Source organism: Pygocentrus nattereri, chromosome 19, assembly GCF_015220715.1.
Source record: "Pygocentrus nattereri isolate fPygNat1 chromosome 19, fPygNat1.pri, whole genome shotgun sequence".
Classification (NCBI taxonomy): domain Eukaryota; kingdom Metazoa; phylum Chordata; class Actinopteri; order Characiformes; family Serrasalmidae; genus Pygocentrus; species Pygocentrus nattereri.
Genome location: NC_051229.1, coordinates 29436603 through 29461518, shown reverse-complemented (window position 1 = coordinate 29461518; position 24916 = coordinate 29436603). Strand labels below are relative to the sequence as shown.

The window sequence follows — 24916 nt, the reverse complement described above, 5'->3', positions numbered from 1 at the left end:
ACAAAACAACATTAATACTGATCTGGAAAAACTGACCAAACTGAGCTGAACCTGATATTGCGGCGGTAGCAGCGAGTGGGCGGAGTTTGTTACGTTGACGTAGCAACAAGCTGCATGTTAAGGAGCTATAATTTTGCGGAAGGAACTGTGAATATTAAAACATAAACGCCGGTCACGGCGCAGTTTATCAATTTCTGACTTCATTAATTTAATTGTTGTATCAAAGCAATAGAACACTCAAGGCTGTGTGCTATTGAGAATAACATCACGGCTGTATATATATATATATATATATATATATATATATATATATATATATATATATATATATATATATATAAGAAAGTTGGGATTGAATATTTAACTAAATAATACAAACCTCTATGATTAACTGTAATATCAAGTTTTCCAGTATTTAGCGTGTCCACCCTTTACCTTCGTTATAGCTTCCACTCTTTTTGAGAGATTCCTTTTTTGGGAGAGAAATCTCGGGGCACCGCCGTCATTTGCAAAGGAAGTATTGCAGAAACCTAGCTAAGAAAAAAACTACTGCATTCCCTTTCACGACATTTTCTCTGTGATCTGAAAGGGGTAAGACATTAAGTCAATAAGAGCCGATGTTGCCAATTCAGAGCTGATTTGGAGTCTGATCTGGCACCGGCTGTGCTTTCCACACCTGACAGTAATGGATGATTACCCGAGGTGAAGGGTTTTAAAGTGCAGTCCCAAACAACGGACGCCGTCTACATGAAACGTGGGATGGTTTTTTCCGGCCCTGAAGCCTCAGCATGACGTAGCTTAGCGTGTAAATCTGCGACTGTGACATCTGAGGAAGGCCTAATACACCTGGAGATGCCGAAGAGAATCTCCTACCTTCATTAACTTCATTTTACAGCTTTCTGATTAGAGTTCCCTGCAGGGTGCCTATCCTCTTATGAGGTCTGCTTAATGCTCACCTGCCTGCCCCCTCAAAAGCACGATCAGAGCGATCCAGCGGATAAGCCTCTTAGCGCCTGCCAGTTTAACTCAGCAATACACAAGAATTCATATGCATTCGAATAATGAAATCATGAAATAAACAGCTGTCATTTAGCTCTGTTGAGAAGATATGTGGCATGAGCTGGATGACGTTTTGATCGGGCAGATATTCTAATCCTAAAGATGTAATCCCTCTAGAAGATGCTCCAGCCCTGTCCATTAGCAATGCTTTGGTCAGACATATAAACTGGTCGTTGTCAGTCGGTGGGTACTTGGGGTGATGTGGTACAAATTAACATTACAGGTAAATCACTATAACACCTTCTTTCTGTAACTAAGCAGTTGTTCAAACACATTACATTTACTGACTTACTAAACATTAGGTTATTTCCATTTTTCTAAGCAAATACTATAATTAAACACTCTACCTGCGTCAATTGACAGTATAACTTGGTAATACTTGGGGATAATCTGCCTATTAAAGCATCTAATCAGACAGTGAAGGCTAAACTGCTGTGGAGAAAGATCCCTGCGCTGCTGACAAGAGCGCCCCAATCTCATCTAAACAGGCCGACGTCAGTTTTGCTCATGTTTTAAGTGCCAGAGGTACTGTATAATGTTATTAATACGTCCTTTCTTTTTGAACCATGTACCAATCCTGGTCCCAAGACTGCATAGTGTAGTATTTTCCCTGCTTTAACATCACTAGCTGACCTCAGGAAAGGTTTGTTAATTGATCTAACTATGCTCTGCCCACAAGTGCATTCATTGACTGCAGGCTACAAAACAAGCAGGCAAATATTTCATAAAATTTATCGAGAAACTGAAGCATGCAGTTTAGCTTCTGTCAAAATATTTGCATTTTGCTTGTTTAGACCCTTTTAATGGCTTTACTACATACTTTTATAACCTAAGAATAGTTCAGCCAGTAACCAGTTTGCATTGAAGTCCCTGTAATTACTGAATAATTAGCCTTTGTATGTAATAAGCCTCGGACTTGAAAGGGTTCATTTCAAGTGACTTTTCTTTTGTATCATGTGAAATGTCACTCTGGCAGGATCGATTGGGTGTCCTGCTGGGTTGTTTTTCTACCCAGACACAAGGTTGAGGCTGTTGGGTTATTTTTGGGGGGTTATTTGCTGTTTTACTACTCCAGTTAAGCCAAATTAATAAGCATCATATGTTCATATACACATATTCATTGATTTTTACATTGTGCATAGATTTCATGAATGGAACAAAAGAAACGACCCAAAATGACTTTGAAAAAAGTTTGGCTCCATTGACTTGCATTGAAAGTAAAGTATGTGTTTTCCTTCTCCTGTAAAGTTTACAATAGACAGATAGATACAATGTTTATTTCCGACAGCAGCGATATATTTGTTTTAGTTTTTGTTTGTTTGTTTTCCTGATTGTGATGTGGACTGACAGGATTAGGTAACATTACATTGCTATAATGCTGCAATTTTTTTCTACAGTATTACTGAAGAGTCACTGGTACTTGTTCATTAAATTTTACATATTAAGCATTTTAGCTGAAAATGTGGTCAATTCTACGTTGAAATGAATGCCGCTGAAGTAGTTTAATTAGATTTTAATTAGCTGAAGTTTACTGTAGCTGGCTAAGGTTAGGTTACCAAACAAATTTGGCAAAGCTAGACTTTAATTCACAACTACTGCCTTAATGCAGGTTTTTCTTACTTTATCATTTTTGAATTAAACATGTTAAACATTCAATAAGTCCTGTGCAATGGTTCTGCCATTTTTTCCAATATCTTAAACTCAGAAAATACTCACGATGCTCATGATTGTCACGATTGGCTCCTCCCACTTCATGTGCCTTTTTGTTTTGGTTTAAGTCCTGCCCCCTGTTTGGTTGCTCCGCCCCTGATTGTGTTCACCTGTCCCTCGTTACCCTTTGTTATTTAAGCCCTGTGTTTGCCCTCAGTGTTTGCCGGTCTTTGTATGAATGTATCGGTCTTTGTTGAATGTCCTTGCCCTGTTTGAATCTGTCTATAGTTTGTCATGTCTGAACCCCGATCTGTCCGTATTGGATCTTTGACCCTGGACCGTTTTGACCACAACCCTGGATTTGCCCTTAATAAAAGTCGCTTACCTCCGCACATGCATCCGCCTCATCGCTCCGCGTTACAATTATCATTTCTATTGGTCCATTTATCATACAGTCTTTCTACAATTTTGACATTATCTCAAATGATCTATAAAAAATAAATGAAAAAATTGCAGAACAGTTGGTCACCTATGTTGACCAGGGTGCCAAAACTTTACCATGTGACTGTACTAGGGTCTTACGATACACTTTAGATCTGCTCATATGCCACTGTATAGAGTCAAGGGAAATTCTCCATTCCCAGCTCCCTTTATATCCGACTGTGGGTGGTAAACCGTCCACAGAGGAGCTCCACACCAGTGGTTTCACACTGAGACTCCTGATCCAATCTTGTGTTGTGAGCACTCGTGTAGAAAAAGCTTGCAGGGTGAACACAGAGCTAAACCACTTGCTGCCCACTTATTCACACTCCTACTGCTTCACATAGTAAGAGCCATGAAGCTGCTTCTAAAAATAGTATCTGCTTTTAGTAGCAGGCTAATGAACGTGGTGTGTTGGCTTGTAGTTTTTTAGGTCAATGTGTGTGTGTGTGTGTGTGTGTGTGTCCCAAATGTTCTCTTCATCTAAATATCAGCAGTGTCAATTTAGTACATATGCTGGAATTGGCTCCTCAGCTCCTCATGCACATTAAACCCATGTAGGACGTGCAATCAGATAAACTATAATCACACACATAGACACGCAGAGAGAGGTTAATGTGAAACATATTAACAGTGAGGGGGGCAAATACCATGAAATAAAAGCTTCTTTTTAAATCACGTTCGACCATTTGAATGGGTTTGTAAACACAGCTGTCATGCTAGATTAGTGTGGACAGATTCTTAAGTCTAATTTTTCACTTGTCAAAGCTTTGATGGTGTTCATACCTCCTCTCTGTGGCCTTGTAAAGCAGGAAAACACCATATAAAATTCATTCAGGCACCAGATCCACTTACACCAGCACAACACTCTAACACACCACTACCACATCAGTGTCACTGCAGCACTGAGACTGATCCACCACCCAAATAGTACCTCCTCTAAGGTAGTCCGGTGGAGGTCCTGCCCATTAAAGAGCAGGGTAAACTTGGGATAACAAAGTACACAGAGAGACAGATGGACAGACTGTAATTATAGGACTACAAAGTGCACCTGTGTAATAAGTGGAGCTGATAAAGTGGACAATGAGCATAGAAACAAGGTAGATGTACCTCAGTGAGTGAACATGTGCCCAGTCTGATGCTGTTTAGCTCCACCCATTCATGATGAAGTTGCTTTAGAAGGACAGCCAGAGGACATTTACATATCTCAGTCTGCAATATACAGTAACAAAAACAGCCTGTTTAATTCCAAAAGATAAAGAGAGGTTGGAATATGGTCGTGAATTATGAATATATAACTGCTTTTGGCATATAAAAGCACATCAAAGTCATACATGGACCTCAGGGAAAACATTAAAATGCAAGATAAATATAGGATGTGGGCCCTTTTATAAAGGAGATGATGCCGAAACATGACAGAAGAATACCGACAGCACCAGCTGTCACAAAAGCTTAACCATATTCGGCTAGAATGGGAATGTGCACCAAAAAAAAGAAGTGTTGTTTGGTATTTACTTGATTCAAATGTATACATAAACAGACAAATGTATACTCTTTCTGTTTTACTTTTCTCCCAAGTGTTTATATATACATGCATACCGTGGCATTTTGTTTTTATTTCAATTTTGCATAGCGTCCCAACTTTTTTGGGGTTGAGGTGTAAACAGTCAGCGAATGAGGTTTGATATAAAGTGTTCTAGGAACAAGATGTCTGAAAGGTATAATGCATTTAAAAGTTATATCACCGGAAGCTTTTACAATAAGTGGGCAAATATTTGATTTTGATTTTGAGATGGCCCAAAATACATGAATTTGGAGGGGAACTACAGTGGGTTGCAAAAGTATTCAGCCCCCTTGAACTTTTCAACCTTTTGCCACATTTCAGGCTTCAAACATAAAGATATGAAATTGTAATTTTTTGTGAAGAATCAACAACAAGTGGGACACAATTGTGAAGTGGAACGAAATTTATTGGATATTTTAAACTTTTTTTAGAAATAAAAAACTGAAAAGTGGGGCGTGCAATATTATTCGGCCCCTTTACTTTCAGTGCAGCAAACTCACTCCAGAAGTTCAGTGAGGATCTCTGAATGATCCAATGTTGACCTAAATGACTGATGATGATAAATAGAATCCACCTGTGTGTAATCAAGTCTCCGTATAAATGCACCTGCTCTGTGATAGTCTCAGAGTTCTGTTTAAAGCGCAGAGAGCATCATGAAGCCCAAGGAACACACCAGGCAGGTCCGAGATACTGTTGTGGAGAGGTTTAAAGCCGGATTTGGATAGAAAAAGATTTCCCAAGCTTTAAACATCTCAAGGAGCACTGTGCAAGCGATCATATTGAAATGGAAGGAGCATCAGACCACTGCAAATCTACCAAGACCCGGCCGTCCCTCTAAACTTTCAGCTCAAACAAGGAGAAGACTGATCATAGATGCAGCCAAGAGGCCCATGATCACTCTGGATGAACTGCAGAGATCTACAGCTGAGGTGGGAGACTTTGTCCATAGGACAACGATCAGTAGTACACTGCACAAATCTGGGCTTTATGGAAGAGTGGCAAGAAAAAGCCATTTCTCAAAGATATCCATAAAAAGTCTCATTTAATGTTTGCCACAAGCCACCTGGGAGACACACCAAACATGTGGAAGAAGGTGCTCTGGTCAGATGAAACCAAAATCGAACTTATGTTTGGCGTAAAAGCAATACAGCTCATCACCCTGAACACACCATCCCCACTGTCAAACATGGTGGTGGCAGCATCATGGTTTGGGCCTGCTTTTCTTCAGCAGGGACAGGGAAGATGGTTAATATTGATGGGAAGATGGATGGAGCCAAATACAGGACCATTCTGGAACAAAACCTGTTGGAGTCTGCAAAAGACCTGAGACTGGGACGGAGATTTATCTTCCAACAAGACAATGATCCAAAACATAAAGCAACATCTACAATGGAATGGTTCACAAATAAACGTATCCAGGTGTTAGAATGGCCAAGTCAAAGTCCAGACCTGAATCCAATCGAGAATCTGTGGAAAGAGCTGAAAACTGCTGTTCACAAACGCTCTCCATCCAACTTCACTGAGCTCGAGCTGTTTTGCAAGGAAGAATGGGCAAAAATTTCAGTCTCTCGATGTGCAAGACTGACAGAGACGTACCCCAAGCCACTTGCAGCTGTAATCACAGCAAAAGGTGGCGCTACAAAGTATTAAAGCAAGGGGGCTGAATAATATTGCACGCCCCACTTTTCAGTTTTTTATTTCTAAAAAAAGTTTAAAATATCCAACAAATTTCGTTCCACTTCACGATTGTGTCCCACTTGTTGTTGACTCTTCACAAAAAATGTCAATTTCATATCTTTATGTTTGAAGCCTGAAATGTGCCAAAAGGTTGAAAAGTTCAAGGGGGCTGAATACTTTTGCAACCCACTGTATTATGCCTATTTTCAGTGTTTATGATTTTATTTTTGAGATCTTCTAGAATAGATTTACATGCTTCAGTGTCATAAAAACACATTTTTCTCATACCATACATCTCTATTCAACCTCTGTCTGACGCGCTATTAAGAGTTCCCATGCCTTTAGGCTGCACCGCCCAGTGTGCTCTGATTGGTTCCCCACCCAACTCTGCACTGATTAGTCAACTGTGGTTCTGCCCAGTCTTGAAAGTCAGGTCAGTGTCTTTTTGACTCAGCTACAAAACGGAAATCTTCCTGCCTCTGGTAGTTGCTGTGTGTTGTGTGGGTGAGCCAAACTTGCCAGTAGGCAGGTAATAGGACTGTGTTATGAGATGACATCATCTTGTAACAAAGGAAAAGGGCTGGAATTCCAGCGAGGTGTTCCAGGCAGACAAAAGTAGATTCTTTGGGAGTGAGTTAGTCCCTCTGGTGTGTACTTTGAGCTTTGTGACTTTGCAGACAGAAAAATCTATACAACACACTAAAGGAACTGGAAAAACAAAGGTTTATAGGTCCCCTTTAATACACGCATGGTGGCGAGGTTCATGCAAGGCATTGTAAAGCAAGATAACCCCCAAAAATTCTTATTTTATCACTATTATTATTATTATTATTATTATTATTATTATCAACACCACCTATAAAATCTCAGAAGACGCGAAGGTTAACTAGTCATTTATGGCTATATTAGACATGGCGACCCCTGGTTCCTATCGCTTCTCGGCCTTTTGGCTAAGATCAAGTGTAGTATCTTTTCTTATCAGTTTACTATCTGATATGTCCTCTATATGAGAACTACATATTAAATAGATTTTTAGGACAGGGAGACAGAAGAGGAGCTTGCTCTGTCCAGTCAACACATTGACCTGGTATTGAAGTGCCTCACGGAATGCTGCACCTTCTTTTACCACAGCTGTGGTGGTGTAGTAGCAGAGCACTTGTGCAGCACCAATATGATCAGGATTCGATCCTCAGACTCATCAGGTGTTGGGGCAATGAAGCAGCCTTGCAATGGGAAGGTCACTGGTTAAATCTCCTGAGCTGACAGTCTGTGACTGAGGTGCCCTTGAGCAAGGCACCTCACCCCAACTGTACCCCAGGGGCTGCCCAGCTCTCTGGGTGAGTGTGCTCACTGGCCCCTAGTGTGTGTGTCTTCACTAGTGTGTATGTGGCGTTTCACTGCATGGATGGAGGTGAAATTTCCCTGTTGAACTAATAAGGTTCACTTAATTTTAATCTATCGTCACCACTGTAAACACAACCAAGCTGGTGAGTTTCTCTACAACACACCATTTAACATCAGACCAATGAAATGTCTTCAATTACATCTTATTAACTGACACTTTTTAATCCCACAAACAGGGAAATTTCAACTCCGCATTTAACCCATCTGTGAAGTGAAACATCACATACACACTAGTGAGCACACACACACAAGGGGGCAGTGAGCACAGTTGCCCAGAGCGGTGGGCAGCCCTATCCACAGTGCCTGGGGAGCAATTGGGGGTTAGGTGTCTTGCTCAAGAACACCTCAGTCATGGACTGTTGGGGCTGGGGATCGAACCGGCGACCTTCCGGTCACAGGGCCAGTTCCCTAACCTCCAGCCCACGACTGCCCCAACCGACTCTAGTTCGCACTATGCAGAAATGCAGAAAATCAGCAAACCTCCCCTTTATAAGCACAGAAAATACAGACTTGGCATTCATTTGAAGTCTATTTGTCTGTGAAAAGTTCTATTACCCGTGAATTCAGCTCTTTATATCAACTGACTGAAAGAAAAGACTGCCTTTTGGAATTTTGTCATTGATTAGCCTCCTCACTCCTATGAATCATTTACATTTAGGATACAAGCACATGATAATAAAAGAGCTTGGCTTTAGAACTGAGGGCCAGGGTGTCTTATTTTACAGTGAAGTGGTGATATATCATTGCGTCATTTATAAGAAACAAATAAAAATAAATACATTATAGATCTGATTCTTAGGTAAGGGTTGTGCACAAGATTATATTTATAATACACAAATAAAAGAGTTCTGAATACTCGATAAGACACTATTAATATCTTTTGCACAAGTGCACAAGTAAAAGTGCTCAGAAAAATGCTTTACTCACCTTATTAATAGCTTAATGCATTAGTAATGAGCAGCCAGTAATTACTGGTTTAATAAGGCTTAATATAACCAACATTAAGGGCAATGTAATGTCCCTTATACTAAAGTGTTATCAATGTTTAAATCATGTGGCAGGTTCTGTAAACTTTGAATAGGTTCTGCACACTTGTTCATAGTTCTTTATATCTAGAGACTGAAAAACGGGCTGATTTTTTTTCTTTGAAATTTAGTCATTGAGTAATCTGCTTTACATTTGATTTTAGATTTGGTTCCAAAAAGCTATTAAAGAACCTTCTGAATCTGAAGAGCCCTTTTGGTTTTGGGTCTTGGAGGAACTACTTAGGAAATTCATCAAGAATATTGTAGAAATAATCTTTCTCCAAAGTATTATGCCTTAAAGAAGTGGTCATTAACTCTCCTCTGGGGGACCTACCTTCCCGCAGGTTTGAGCTCCAACCCTAATCTACCACAACCCATTCTACTAATCGAGGACCACTGAAGCCAGTGGGGTCAATTAGGATTAGAGCTAAAGTCTGCAGGAAGGTAGATCTCCAGGTTTGGGGTTGGTGACCATTGCTTCATTGAAAGATTCTTCAGAGGACTGAAAGTGTTCGTTCTTCAAAAATCTTTATTTTTCAGAGCATACACATGATTTTATGCCTAATTTGTTTCCATTGCCTTCTGTTTTCCACCCTGACCTCAAAATGTTCACGGTTTTATTGTCCATGGCACATCTAGTACCAACAAAGAGCTAAATACAAGTACACACATAACCTGCTATGCGAGCTTAACAGTTGGTGGCAAAATGTGTTCTTTTATTAAAAGACACTGCGTGTGTGGCTACCTACGTCTAGAGTTTCCGTTTAAGAGGCCAACTCATTAGTGGACTTTTTCCATTTGGCAAACTGGCAGTTGCGAGTGGTCAGAGGTCACTGCCTGCAGAGATTATGTGAAAGTTGGGAGACTGTAACTTTTTTAGCTTCCAACTGGAATTATTGCAATTTGGGGAAGCAATACGAGTCAAACTTCAAGGAAAGCCGAGAATCAATGCAGGCACTCAAGGAAAAGACTGCACATGATGCTTAACTCACACTCTCACCCTTTTCACTCACTAGGCCAACAGTTCCGGTATCTAGTATTATTCTCACAAAAAGACTTTTACGATTTATACAGTCATCAGGCTCAGAGTGGATTGGCACATTCTGAATTCAATATCATCAACTTATGTAACCAATAGATGATCAAAATAGGCTGGGTGTCGGGCTTGGCTCCTCCCACTCCCCCATGTGCTTTTGGTTTACCTTTTGATAGTCCACATGCTTCTTTGTTTTGGTATCCCTAGTCCTGCCCCTTGTTTAGTGACTCCACCCCTGAGTCTTTTCTCCTGTCCCTCGTTTTCCCGGTGTTGTATTTAAGCCCTGTGTTTGCCCCTTGTTTTCACTGGCCTTTGTTTGATATGTTTGGATGTATGTTTGAATTGGTGTTTGTTGGATGTTTTGTTATTCCGGCCTCTGTCTTGCACTTCAGTCTGTGTTTATTTCGTCATGTCTGTCCCGCGATCTCTCCGTGTTGGTTATATGAACCTGGACTGTCATGACCACGACCCTGGATTCACCCTCAATAAAAGTCGCTTATCTCAGCACGTGTCCGCCTCCTCGCTCCACGTTACACAGGGATGCATATATTATTAAGATTTATAAGCTAAATAGCTACTTTACCACTTCGTTTTCACACAAAACCCAACATAGTCACCACCTATCAGGAAAGAGACATCTAGGCCTTCAGATTTCTGTTAACTCAAAAGAAATGCATGAACGTAATTATGTCATTTTAGTTCATTTTCTTTAATGGAGTCATCATGCTTGTATTTTAACTCTGTAACTGCTAGGTTTTGGTTGCACACAAAAAGGTCTTTAAAATTAATATTACTTTAATAATATAATATTACATTTAAGGCATATTATTCAGAAACTACATGGACTTCAATGCAAACTGGTTGAACTATTCTTAGGTTATAGAAGTGTATTATTCAACTGTTGCCAGTGTAAGGGGTTAAAATCTTGAACCGCCCAACAGAAAACTGTCCAATCAGGATTTTGTCTCTGTGGTGTCTGTATGGCCTCACCAGCTCACACATCAGGAGCTGGACTGAAAGCCAAATACATCAGATTAACTACCAACCTAAATCGAAACTGACAATGGATTAAGCAATCACATCTTAATTTACAATATTGGGAAAAACATCACATTCAGCCAAAAATCTAACTACCACAATATTGTATGTCCGTTTTATCGTCTTGGCTGTACATATGTCTCAGTATGTGTTGTGTGTAATCTGTGTTAATATAGACTAACAAATTTAATATAAATGAATATTATACATGAATATAAATGCAGACTTTAAGCTCAGCTACAGCTGCTTTTCTCACATCTCCAGGAGGAAACTTTTCCAAAAGTCGGATAGTTTCTTGGAAATTGTCTCTTAACATTTGAGCTTTTATTATGCTGAAGTCAGCTTCTCATTCGCCAGCTTCTTGTTCTTGTTAATTATCTCGTGATCTCAAGATAGCAAATTATTTGGAGATTACATGATAATACACTCCTTATCTCAAGATAGCAATCCAGAAAAATGATAGCAAAAGCTCATGGCCCCTCTGGACTTTCATATGTGAACAAGAAACTGACTTTTTAGTGCTTGATCATTTCTTGCTGCAGATTAAAAGGTAACACTTGGATGGTCCCCTGTAGATACTTTGGAAATGTTCCATATATCTTTAAGTAACATTCAACTAAATATCCATTAAGTGCAACTGATGAAGTTAAGTGTTACTTGTATGGTCTATTCTCTCAATTGGCCTTTAAGCAACATTCAACTAAATATCCATTAAATTCAAGTAAACTTCAAGTTTAGTGTGAATGAATGTATTAAATCTATTACTAACCCTAAACCTTACCCTCATTTTAGCCTCAAGGTAAAACCTACACCTACTCCTAACCCAATCTATAATGTTAGTAATCAACTGAATATCACTGGAAGGTTTGTTAACGATTTAAGTCTCTGTAGAGCATCTATAAGGGACCATCGAAATAAAGCATGACTGATTAAAGTAAAACATCAGGAAACCAGCTGGAGTGATATATAAAGGCAAATCTTTTCCTTTGCCTTTTCATTAGCTACCAGCCAGGTGAGATTTTTATGTGTATTGCTATGGTAACCAGCAGTCTGTGCGCCCACCAACAGGGTTAAGTAGTGAATAAGCAGCTCTACATTAACTCCAACATTTAAGACCATGTATTGTTAAAACTGTGTTGAACAATCAGCAGAGCTTCATTTTACTGCAATGGAGGATTATTTTATTTTTACCTACAACCCTAATTCTGCTGTGGAGCCACAACAGAGTAGTAAAACACCCACATGTGACTCTGGAGCCACGTTTTTCAGACCCTGTCCTAAATCCATCACTGACAAATACAAGGTTCCAGTTAGCTGATAGGAATGGAAAACAGTGGAAAAAGCAAGGTATAAGGTAAAACAAATGCTGATGTCTGTTTCAAGCCACAAATAAAATATATTTCATGAATGAGTTAATCTAGAACAATCAAAAAATATGGTTGTTTTTTTCTCGTTTATTGGCTGCGTTTTGACATTGATGATCCAACCTGACACTCTAGTATTCATGCATATTTGCTCAGCACCTTGAATGTATCTTCTTTCACCGTTGACACCAGCAGGAATTATTTATAAGATCAATAAGACAATTTGCAACACATCTTTAAGTACGGTCAGTCATTAGAGGCAATGGAGTTTGACTTTGACGAGTCATTCCTTATGAGCAAGTGTGGATCAAGAGAGCTGCAATTGATCTATCCATGCATCACCTGCAGATGGATTGTCTTGTAGCAGCTGTTGCCAGGATGAATAAGCGTTATAGGATGTTGGCAAAAATACCTTTCAGCTTAATAAGATGCTGTAACACCAATTTGTTTAGAGCTGCAACAGAATGTTGAGTAGCCAGTTTAAACAGAGCTACTGAGCTAAACAAAAACAACTGAAATGGTCTTAAGAAACGTGCCCCCTTGGTAATGTCGGCTCAATGACAGAAAAGAACATGCAGCTGCTTTTCACTCACACACAAATGAAATCTTGCTTGAAATCAATAAAACATTATGAATTTGAGTTTGATGATAAAATGAGAGGCGTTTGGTATACTATCTCATTAGACATTTTTTTTGGGGGGGGTTGGGGTGGCATGCTGGAACCCATAATCCAAAAAAAAAAAATGTATGGACATTCCACTTTAGAAGGTTTTGCACTTACTTTCAGGTCACATTCAATTAAATATCTACGAAATTGACCCCAATCGTCTTTAACTCTAAAACTGGCTCTGATCCTAACCCTAACTTTGACCTCAGCCCAAAACCTAAACCCAACCCACACCCTGGTACCAGCCCAAAAAGTAGCCCAAATCCTAACCCTAATCCCAAAATCTATTTAGAATCAATACTATCAGGCAACTATAGGACTATAGTGGACTATCCTAATAAACTGAAAATGACTCTATCACACCAATAAGCTTCTTCTATGGGTACAAGCTTGACATCATAATCTCAGGAGCTCCCTTTTTGATGCGACAGAGAGGATCTATTTTCAAAAAGGTTCTAGATGGAACCATATACAACATCTGAAAAGCCATTTTACCATGCAAGGAACTATTTAAGCATGCAAGTGGTTCTGTATAGTACTCGTGGTTCTAAATAGAATTATTACTTTTACTAAAGGGTGTTTGACGAGCCACCCTTAAAACAAAAAAACACATTTGTGGGCAGATCACAATTTTTTAAAATTCGTTTTGTACTTGTGAACCACATTTTCTGGTGATATAGTGATATAGCAGTAATTCTCTCACCATACTGAGTCTGCAGTTTCTCTGTTTCTCTGAATACATCCCATTTGTTCCCCTGATAGCTAGCAGATGATCTGACATTGTAATACTTTATTATTTTGGCCGACGTGGATTACGAAATGTGCTATCCTAATTAGCATTTCATATTCATTTATTCATGCACCTTCCCTGCCTAAATGGATGAGAGAAGGGATTAAATGTAAGAGCTGTGAGATCAAGGCACCATGCTCCTCTGCTGTTTAGAAACAGATTCCATTTAATTCATGGACATCACGATGTGTTCTTTAATATTTGTCTTACGTAAGAACTTTTCACTGAAACGATTTTTATGTTGCGTCTCCGATACCGCAAAGTTCAGCTGAAAAATCCAATTAACTTTTTTTTTGTGAAACTGAAGGACAAAGAGAATATGGTGCACTCACAATATGAAGAAATTAGTCATTCGAGTCTTTTTTAGCTCTACGTTTAGTACAAAGATTTCAGAGAGGAAATTGACTGCGAGCAGTCGTTAAAATCTTAGCAAGGAAGAGAAGAGGTGGTGGATGTAAATGGAAGTATTTAGGAAATGCCCACCTTTGGGCTTCTGCAGCTTCTTCCCCAGCAGCTCTAGATCGGTCTAATTGGCTTGAGGAATAGATGGATTGTTGAAGCCATCGCCTGTCATTCACAATTAATGAGCATCTTCAAGCAGCACTCGGCAAGAGCTCATCTACAGAAAAACAAACTCGTCATTGCACGGCCAGGACACGCCTCGGAAGAACATGTGTAAATGCCGCTTTTCTGCTTCAGTGTGCTTCATGTAGTTCATCCAGTGTGGCATGTAGCTTTCGCACAGCTTTTTCACTAATTCAGCTTAGCTAATTTGCAATAAAAAAGATAGGCTCTTCTTTACTTCTTTAATTTTTACAATTCTTTTTGTAACGGGAAAAAAAACCTGGAATTGTATGTGTTTTCAAGGTTCAATGAACTATCTAAAGGCCTTGGTGACTGAACACATAGTGTCTGACTGTGCAGTTCCAAGGCAGTGGAAGGCTTTTGTGGAGTTGCAGTGAGGATGGTTAAATTGCATTAGCCATGTGACCTTGGTACAATACAGAGGCTGGGTCAGATCCAATGGGATAAAACAGGTAATGAAGGGGTGCCGAAAGGGGCAGCAAGAATAATGGACCATTTGACCAGAGGCAAGCATTCGGCTCTAAGGACGATGAGGATACCCCGATGCAACAAGACTTTGCACCAAAAGCAGGAAACAAAGAACATTTTAAACTGCTCATATAAAGGGGAAACTGCAGGCTCTCACTTTTGTGATGTACTACATAAACATGTAAACATAAAAGATTAATTCTACCAATGAAAAAAAAGCCCTTATTAGTCCCACAACATGGAAATTTCACCTCTGGAATCTAACCCATCCGTGCCGTGAGACACCACATACACACTAGAGAAGATGCACACTAGTGGGCAGCCAGCACACTTGCCTAGACTGGTGGGCAGCCCTATCTGCTGCACTGGGGGAGCAGTTGGGGGTTAGGTGCCTTGCTCAAGGGCATCTCAGTCACCTGCTGTCAGCTCAGGGGATTGAACCAGCGATCTTCCAGTTGCAAGGCTGGTTCCATAACCTCCAGCCCAAGACCTAATAATAAGGCCTGCATCCCTGGGTGGGCTCAAACCACCAACCAAACACACTAACCTAGTGCGCCACAGAGACGAACCTGAGTTATTCAGAATGGTTTGGCATGAAATGATACATCGTAGACTGAGAGTTTACTAAAAACATTTGCTTTGGAATTATTTGACTCAAATGTGTACATTAGCTTGGTGTGTAAAATACCCCCTGGTATGGAGTGGGGTCCCATGTTTGCTTGCTGCTTCAGCAATAGCTGGCTGCTTAAATAATGGTGAGGTATGCAGGACACTGTAAGGCAAAACAGCACCCAAATAAAGCAACGCCTGGTTTGACCAATCAGTGCTCAGTAAATTGAGCTCATGATGTAATTGATGATGTTAACGAGTCTCTGTGGCGGCTGTGAAGGTGTCAAGGAAAAATATGGACCCAAGAAATTCTTGTTACTTTTTATTGTTTTTTCTGTTTATTTGAATTATGAATACAACCTTATTCTAATGTATATAGTGATAAACTCACTGCTGAGGTCAATTATTTTAAAAAATTACTTAAATGCCTAAAACTTTCACACAGTACTGTACGCCTATTCAGGCAACAGCAGTTTAGCCCCACCCATTCACAATGAAGTCATAAGGGGTGTTGTAGCAGGGACAGCTTTTTGAATGAGACCACAACACAAGGCCAGTCAGGATAGATCACATTCATGCATATCAGTCTTAAAGACACCGTTTCTTTAACTCTACAGGGAAATCAAGACGTTGATAAAATGATCATGTAGAAATTAATTATGACTATTTTTGATTCATAAACCCACATAAACATCAGAAGTTTCCATAAATCTTTTCTGCTGTCACTGCAGCTCAACAGACCTTGCCAGTGTGCAAAAGAAACAGACAGCTGTGAATTAATATCAACGGTCCTTAAAAAAATGAATACATAAAATACTGGATTATATCACTTATAAAGTAGATTATGGATGTAAAAGCTGTCTTGGCAGCAATCCGATTTTACCTGACTCTTATGTTCTGTCCTGTTTCTGGTTGGAAACATGACAAAGCAGAACCAAAAATCCCGTCTCGGCGTCGCCGCGAGTGCTGTTCCGTGACAAATTCGCGCAGAAGTGATTATGAAAATGTCAAGTTATGCAAGAGGATGAAAAGAGCTTCCTGCGATAAGAATATTAGAAAACCTTTTGTCCTGCACATCTGACTGCAGTCGGTCAAACCGAATCATGTCTTGACAGCCACGAGCTCGTCCTCACCTGGACGCCGATAGCATCTTACGGCTCATATCAAAGCTGGTTAGCATTTGCACACTGATATGAAAGCCTGGCGTCAGTGATTTGATCTCTAACTATTGTTTTGGGTTCATCCGTGCTTTCTTTTGAAAAGGAAAACACACACACACACACACACACACATTTCCTGTCAAAACCAGCAAGCGAGTTCTAATTGGCAGTAATCAGTCACTTGCAAGCAGTGATTTGCAATTCCAACTTCATTATGCTGGTAAAAGCAAATGTCACTCGTGTAATGGACTGTTTGGTGTTCGGCACGTGGCCTGTCATTCTCTGCCAGCGTTCAGACGTCAGTTCAAAAGGCATCATTTAAAAAATGAACATGTCCATCGTCAATTAGAGTCTTCTTGAAAAAGTATCACAAGCAATTAACTGCTGACATTCAAGCGACCAATTATGGGGCATGTATTTGCTATTAGGCTTAAATGCTGCAACATTCACTGCATAGCTAAATATTTCCTCTGATGTTCATTTATGATGTTTGTGTGGTTTTATGTAGCCAAAAAAAAAACAGTCATATGCCGTGTTCCAGCCTCACGTTATCTATTTGGCTGGCTGTTTAAAAGATGTTCATGGTGAGGTATGTAAGACATTGTCAGACAAAATAGTACCCAAATAAAGCTTATTTTTCAGATTAAAACTATTTCACCATAATCAAGATTATATATGAAGACTCAGAAGACACACGGATGTTCGCAGCTCATTTTGGATGGCAAATAAAATGCCTGTTTGTCTTCTTGTGGTCCATGTTACCAAATACATGTTGATATGTTTCTATGCAATGCACCATTTTAAATCCAACTACTATGAATGACTTCATTGTAAGGAATTCCCCTTTAAAATTGATATATGTTTACACAACTTAAATGGAGGATTCTACAGATATTTCAAGATGCAAATAAAGTCATTCAGCCTGGTTTAATGTGAAATGCCCTGTTGAAGAGCAACTTACTGGACATCTGATGTGTTTACAGCACCTTAAAGCCATATCCATGATATGGGCCCTTTAACAGCCTGAAGATTTTGTCCAGATGGATTAATAGTATTTACGTTATCGATCAGCCCCGTGGTGTGCCACATGTATAATGTACAGACATTCATTGGAGGCCTCTGCTGTCCATCTCTGTCTCTGTTTTACTCTGCATGAATCCACTAAATTGTTTCGTGCTGCCGAGCGCGAGCATATGGCTTATATCTCACGCAATCAGCATCCTCATCTCTCTCTGCTATTCCTCCTCACACATCTCCGAGCAAACATTTCAATACTTAAACACGGTGAGGCAGCGGCCATGAATGTGCAATGTGAGGGCCTTGCCTTATTTAAAGCCTGCGCGAGCACAACGCCCGTAGTGCATGACGTCATGTTTTGGATGTGATTGTGGAAAAAAAAGAACGGAGTTCAGTCCAAATCGTAAGAGCAGACAGATCTAAATTGTATTTTTGAAGAATTAGGCCACGTCGATGTGTTGCGAAATTCAGATAGGAAAATATGTCAAATTAACCTTCCATTATCTTTAGGTTTATATTAAGTCCCAGTTAAAGTGGAATTCCATATTTGAATGATTAAGATATAAACGATGCCATTTAGCATGGTTTGCTGTGAATTGCTCCTTTCAAAAGAAATTCACAGAGTCAGATTTGTTAATTGTGGTGGTGATGGGAACCAGACATCTGAGTTCGACACCTCTAAAAGCTCCGTCATAGAAATGCTTGCATGTTTTTTTTTGACAGTTCTACAAAAATATCTTGGCCTAAAACATTTTCATATTTTTATACATTGTGGTGAAGCAAAATTCCCGCCCCAAAAACCCCAAATATAGCTTTTTTTTACCTCTATCTACATTATTTTTAAAAACCTTGACATCACTAAGGCACTAAGGAAAGTTCCACTGAGGGACCCTCCTACCTGACCCATGAACCATGTCAACCCTTTGCAGTAGCCACACAGTGGTCCACTCCCACTATCTTCAAACTTACTAACATTTTTATTCTTGGGGTCAGTTTAACCTCAGCAATTTTAACTTCCGGAAAATCATTATAATTAGAATTGTCACCCTAATTTATGTGTCAGGTACTTTATATTTAGGTTTTCACCTAATTAGCCCATTAAATAAAACATACCTCCCCACCAACCCGCCTTACGCATTCAGAATACCTATTACGTGACACAGTTCCCCCTTCAAGGGTCAGCTATCCCGGCAACCCCCACAGTCTGAGCAAAGTCACTTTGAGTCCCAAGCAGCACAAGTGCCTCAGGGTGCTCGCTCTTTACCCCATTCCTCTCTCAGGGCTGGTTTCTTAGCACAAAGGTTGCTCGACACACTCCTGGTGGGCAGCAGAATACCAGCTCCGTCAGCGTCCTCTCCATTGGTGGAGAGATGGACAGCGGTCCAGCACTACAGGGGGTGACGCTCTTCTCCACCGCCTTCTGTTTTCCCATCATCTACTGCATCATTGATACCAAGGAGAATGTTGGTAATGTGATGCTTTCCTTTACCTCTCCAGCAGCTGCTGTCTGGCCACTGCACACCACCACATGCTGCAACATTGCTGAAAGACCTTGGTTACTGCTGCTAGGTTGTCATATTGTTCTGGCAGCAGTTACACAAGCACCCATGGCAAACACACAATGAGAAGTGCAACATAGTGGTGACAGCCACCATCCAGCAGTGATGCCAGGCAGCCATTTGCAGCTGTGTGGAGTGTGGCTCCCAGACGTCCTTGCCGTCGAAGCACAGAAGGCAGTTGCACACCATCTCCCTCTTGCTGAGCTCCGGCTGTGCTCTGCTGCTGGGCCTAGAAATGCTGTCTTCTTCAACATCTTCTGCTGGGCTCTGTGTTCTTCGTCATCCACCTTTGGGTTTGTTGAGTTTTAGTTTGTTTGTATTCTGACACCATTGTGGCCTTAGAAGAAAAAACAGTATACACAGTGAATATAAGTGAATGCTCCTTTATTTTGAACAGGCCCTTCAACAAGCAGCAAGAAATGCCCAGCTCAGTGTTGACCCCAACATAAAAAACGGGCAGGAGTTAATGTCGGACACAAAATACAAGGAGTGTCGCAACCGTCTAAGTGTTGACTCTGTCATCAGGAGATCTATAGGTAATGCTACAGCTGTCCATGGCTCTAGAGAACACAATTGGCATTGTTCTCTCTGGGTGGTGGGCAGGATGCTCCCCCTTCTTGCCCATCACTCAACGCAATGCTAGTCAGTTCAGGAATCTGTAACAGATCTGGCAGTTGGTGTTTTCCTCTGAGCGCGTTGCATGAGTGGCAGTTTGAAAAGAAGTGGTGGCTGGCTTCACAGGTGCTAGCCCTCACCCTCCCAGCGCTGATAGCATTGTGTGATTGGGGGAGTCCTAGCAGGTGGAAATTGAGATGACTAAATTAGGGAGAAAATTAGGTAAAAATAAAAAAAATAAAATAAAAATACAAGGAGGGTAAACACTTCTAAACACCATGAAGCCCATTCTGAGCATAGCACCTCCCAAGAGCCACTTTGCATGGCCACACCTCCTGAGCTCTTCATGGCAGCACATTCCATGGCCACGTTTGCTCCTCCCCAATGTTGCTATCAATTTTCTCACTGGAATCATATTTCCCTGCCTCCACAGCACACAAAGTATTAAAGTTCTTGTGTTAATTATATTTTACCCTCTCCCGTGTTATTTTAGGTTAGAACTCTAAAGCAGAGGGAAGATTTTTTTAAGATTATAAAACTGCATGTTTTAATGACCCCGATGGCATCCAAAACAAACGTGTATGAAATATATATATATATTTTTTTTTTTTTCATGTTTTATACAACTGAAACTGCCTGGGGTCAAATTGACCCCAAAGAACATTGATGTGTACAAAATGTACAAGAGACTGAAAACATATCATCATGTTCATTTCATGTTTCCCAGCTGTCCCCATTAAATAAGGAAACGTCAATAAATATGAAGCAGAAAAATTGTGCCACTCATTTATTTACAGACATTAAATGTTGAATAGGGTCAAATTGAGCCCAAAGATAAATGGAGGGTTAAAACAGCTACACTTGTGGAACTAATAACAAGTAGAACTGCACAGAACAGAATGAGGTATAACCGAACTTTATTAAATTGAATAGGTTCTATAGAATCCAGAAGGCATGCCGATATTAACATTACCATAAACACTGACAGGCTTAAGCACAGCACCTGATAAATAATAGATACTACAGTTATTCATTTTATTAGCTGCATCAAGCACATTCAAACTGGCTCCCCAGAGGTTATACCTATTTTATACATACCATACTATGGACTAACTTTATTTGGATAGTCCACTATAGATTATTTACAAACAACTGTTAACAAACTTTCTTTTGAAATTTCTGTTGAAAGGATTTGGGCGAGGCTTGGGTTTGGTTTTGGGTTCATGTTAAGGTTAGGGTTAGGATTAGAGTAGGTTTAGAGTTGAAGAAAATGATGTTGAATTTAGTAGATATGTAGCTGAATATAACGAGAGTAAATTGAGTATCTAGAAAACATCTAAAGTGGATTCTCCAAGCAAAGTGTTACCAATGTTATGAATATTATGAAGCTGAATATGTGATGATTATTATTTACTGAAAGTCGTACTGAGTATTCCCCAATTATGCCCAGCTAATCAATATTTTAAATTCAATATTTAACTCCTTAAAATTCCCAGGCTTATTACATACTAAGGCTTATTTTTCAGTAGCTACAGAGACTTTAATGCAAGCTCTTTACTCTAGTTTCAGGTTCTAGAAGTGCGTAAATAAACCTTTGGGCATGCCGGTGTTTAATCAGAGCCGTAACTGAACCTTAACAGAAAATTGTTTTGGGTCACACTTTATTTGGATGGTCCCCTATAGATGCTCTACAGATACCTAAATCACTAACAAGTCTTCTGGTGATGTTCAGTTGGTTATCCACAATGATTATGATTAGGGTTAGCAGTAAGTGTAGGTTTTGCCTTGAGGTTAAGGTTAGGGTTAGGTTTAGGTTCAGGGTTATGAAAAAATAAATAAAAACTTTCGTACTGAACTTGAAATTCAGTTTCATTTACTATATATTTGGTTGGCTGTTACTTAAAGGCAGACTGAACATTTACAAAGAATATACAGTGGACCATCAAAATAAAGTGTTTTGTTTTGAAATTATGGTCCCATGAGGAGTTTGCCATCACACCCATATGTTGTCCGGACTGGACTTGCCTTCACAGAGGTTGCTGCTATGAAGTGCCAGCTCTGTTTCAAGTATGAACACATATTAACACACAACATGGGCGTTTTTTTCCCCAAACTGCAGTTTGTAAAAACACTGTTGCCTGTTTTTGTTCATGAACCATGATAAGTATCACCTAAACTAGAGAGGGATGCACTGCAAATCCACTTTTATTCATTAAACGTTACTGTTATATGCTAAGGATAGTCCAGCTTCATCCCCACACTGAAGTCTTCAGTAATGGGGACCCTGCCTCTGAGTTAGTACTTGTGTTACCCTAAACTTGTTTGACCATAAACACAGTGGAAAATCATTTCAGACCAGGTGTCTCATGAAGAAAATCCAAATAAAACAGCAGAAAAAGCCACTGAAACAAAACCGGTGTTTACAGTATGTGATCTGTGAGTGGGAGACTGAGATAATTAATATTTAATGATTTGTTGCCGGCTTGATTATTTGCATGCATAAAAAGTGCCGGTAGCCGGAATTAATTGGAAACCATCATATCATTGGTAGGTAATCATCCTCGTTAAGGTCTTAGCAAGTTAATAGCAGTCATTTGCTGGCTAAAAAAAAGAAAAAAAAAAGGAACACATCCACTGAGTCATTTTGCAGTGTGCTTATTGACAATGACTTCTTATTCATAATATATGATGGTAACAGCTGTGCCACCACCACAGGCCGCGTTTGATAATCTGCCATGTTGTCTCCGACCTCCTTTTAGATGTGCATTCAAGAAGCAAATAAGCTGGGGGAAAAAAAGATGAGTAGTTGACTGATTGTTCTTAGAGACCATTAGAAGCTCTCTAATCAGCTTTCCTCTGCAATCACATGTGTTCCATATGTGTGTATGTATATATATATATATATATATCTCGACATCATGACTCACCAAGAGCTCTTACCCCTGAGTAATGGTGGTCTGGCTGCAGAGAGGTGCGTATTTGTTTCTGTAATGACTAAGTTGGAGGAAATGGCCACTCGTATCCGCAGAAAGAAGACGTTTTTATTGGCCTGCCACTGTGAATGCGGACATTTCTTGATGACCATGGCTTCAGCTGGCTAGTAGTTATGAATGTTTGGTGATTTTCAAAAATAAAGACAATGTGTATTGATTGCCTGAGAGATGTGAAATGTTCTCTTCAGGACTATTTAAATCTGAAACATAAAAGTCAAACATGTCCTCTGGGCTTAGATTTCTGACATTTGCTGATTTATTCAACACAAAAAGAAACCTTGGAGCAACTGGATGTACATCGTATATTCTCTCTCTCTCTCTCTCTCTCTCTCTCTCTCTATATATATATATATATATATATATATATATATCAATTGCTTGTTAACACAAATAGCTAATCAGCCAATCACATGGCCGCAACTCACTGCATTTAGGCGTGTAGAGGTGGTCAAGACACCTTGATGAAGTGCAGACCGAGCATCAGAACGGGGAAGAAAGGGGATTTAAGTGACTTTGAACGCGGCGTGGTTGTTGGTGCCAGACGGGCTGGTCTGAGTATTTCAGAAACTGCTGATCTACTGGGATTTTCACGCACAACCATCTCTAGGGTTTACAGAGAACGGTCCGACAAAGAGGAAATATCCAGTGAGCGGTCAGTTGTGTGGACGAAAATGCCTTGTTGATGTGAGAGGTCAGAGGAGAATGGGCAGACTGGTTCCAGATGATAGAAAGGCAACAGGATATTTAATAACCAACCAGAATCTCTGAGGAACGTTTCCAACACAATTTAACTGTAGCCCGTTAAAAGATGCTGTAATGAAGGCGTCCAAATGAAATTAGTAAGAGCTTGGACATGTCAGTGAGACAAAGGCTTGAGACAGTTGCATGTAAAGAGTTTGGAGCCAAATATTCACTTGAAGAGGGAACAATCTGGTTAAGGAAGAGTTTCTACCCACAGGCTGTCAGGCTTAACAACAAGCTGTGAAGCTGCGGGTCCGTCCCTAACTACCATCCTCACTCAGTCACTTTGTGAGTATTATTATTATATCATATTATCTCTGCTATGGATAATAACATCTTAACACTAAGTCACTTTAAAAAACAATAACACTGAGTCACTCAAGCCACTTTAAAATGTATATTTCTGTATATTTTGTGTATATTTCTGTATATTTTGTGTATATTTCTCTATATTTTGTGTATATTTCTGTATATTTTGTATGTATTTAATATATTTCAATTTGTTGTTGTTCCTGACATGTTGTTTAAATGACAAATAAACTTGAAACTTTAAATAATGACTTTAAATTATTTTGTTCTAGTACCCATGTTTACCAATGTTATCTATGGAATTGAAGAATTAATCACAACAAATGACATTTTGTCATGTATGGATTATGTTGTATGACAAAAAATAGGTAATAATAAGTTGACATTCTGTGCTTTGGTGTCATGGTGTCAAATGTAAGCCACTGTACCTCATTATTCTAATATTTTTGCTTCTCAATGTGATACATCTATATTACAGATTACTATAATACTACCTTTCACAGTCAACATCCCATAGGATAAAGTTCTATGACCAGTGGACCCTTCACAGGACCGAACACATTGATCGCAGCTTCATCTTGTTACGGTGACACAAACCCGCTGGTTTGGACAAGCCCAGGCTCCTGCCCGGCGTATGGCTCTCAGCCCGGCCATCCCTGTGATTAATGCACACTTCAGCAGCCTGCAGTGTCCACCCCGGCCAGCGTGTCACTCACATGGACAGCTGCTCTGTCTTCACCCCAGGAATGCCCCCTGAAGTCCCCACGGCTGTGTGCACTCACCTGGCTGTGAGGCATGTCTCTAACAATGCCAGGAGAAAGTGTCAGGAAGTAAATCTGCTTGTTCTGGAGTAGAATACATATTTAAGATGCTTCCTTAAAACCATTCCTTCTGGAACCTTTACGTTAATACTTTTAAGGATTAGGGGAGAGGGGAAAATCCAATGGATTCTCATTGTGACGCATTGAAATCTTGAGTTATTTAAGAAATACTCCAGAAATTTTCAGTCTACTTTCACAGCTAATTAATTCAATTTCTTGTACTTAGTGTAAGAACCTAAAGCATCTGCTCAAAGGCTTCCTTTATCAGTATTTTTATGTTATTTT

The 24916-nt window shown here is 39.8% G+C and overlaps 1 protein-coding gene and 1 non-coding gene across 2 annotated transcripts in view; both read left to right on the top strand.

The window, feature by feature from the left end:
* The window catches only part of cdh18a (cadherin 18, type 2a), a 247947-nt gene that overhangs the window by 37963 nt on the left and 185068 nt on the right, over positions 1–24916 (top strand). The gene's annotated exons all lie outside the window — the stretch shown is intronic.
* On the top strand, positions 7361–7551 carry LOC119261647. The gene has a single exon (XR_005129142.1). It is a non-coding gene; the product is annotated as a U2 spliceosomal RNA (small nuclear RNA).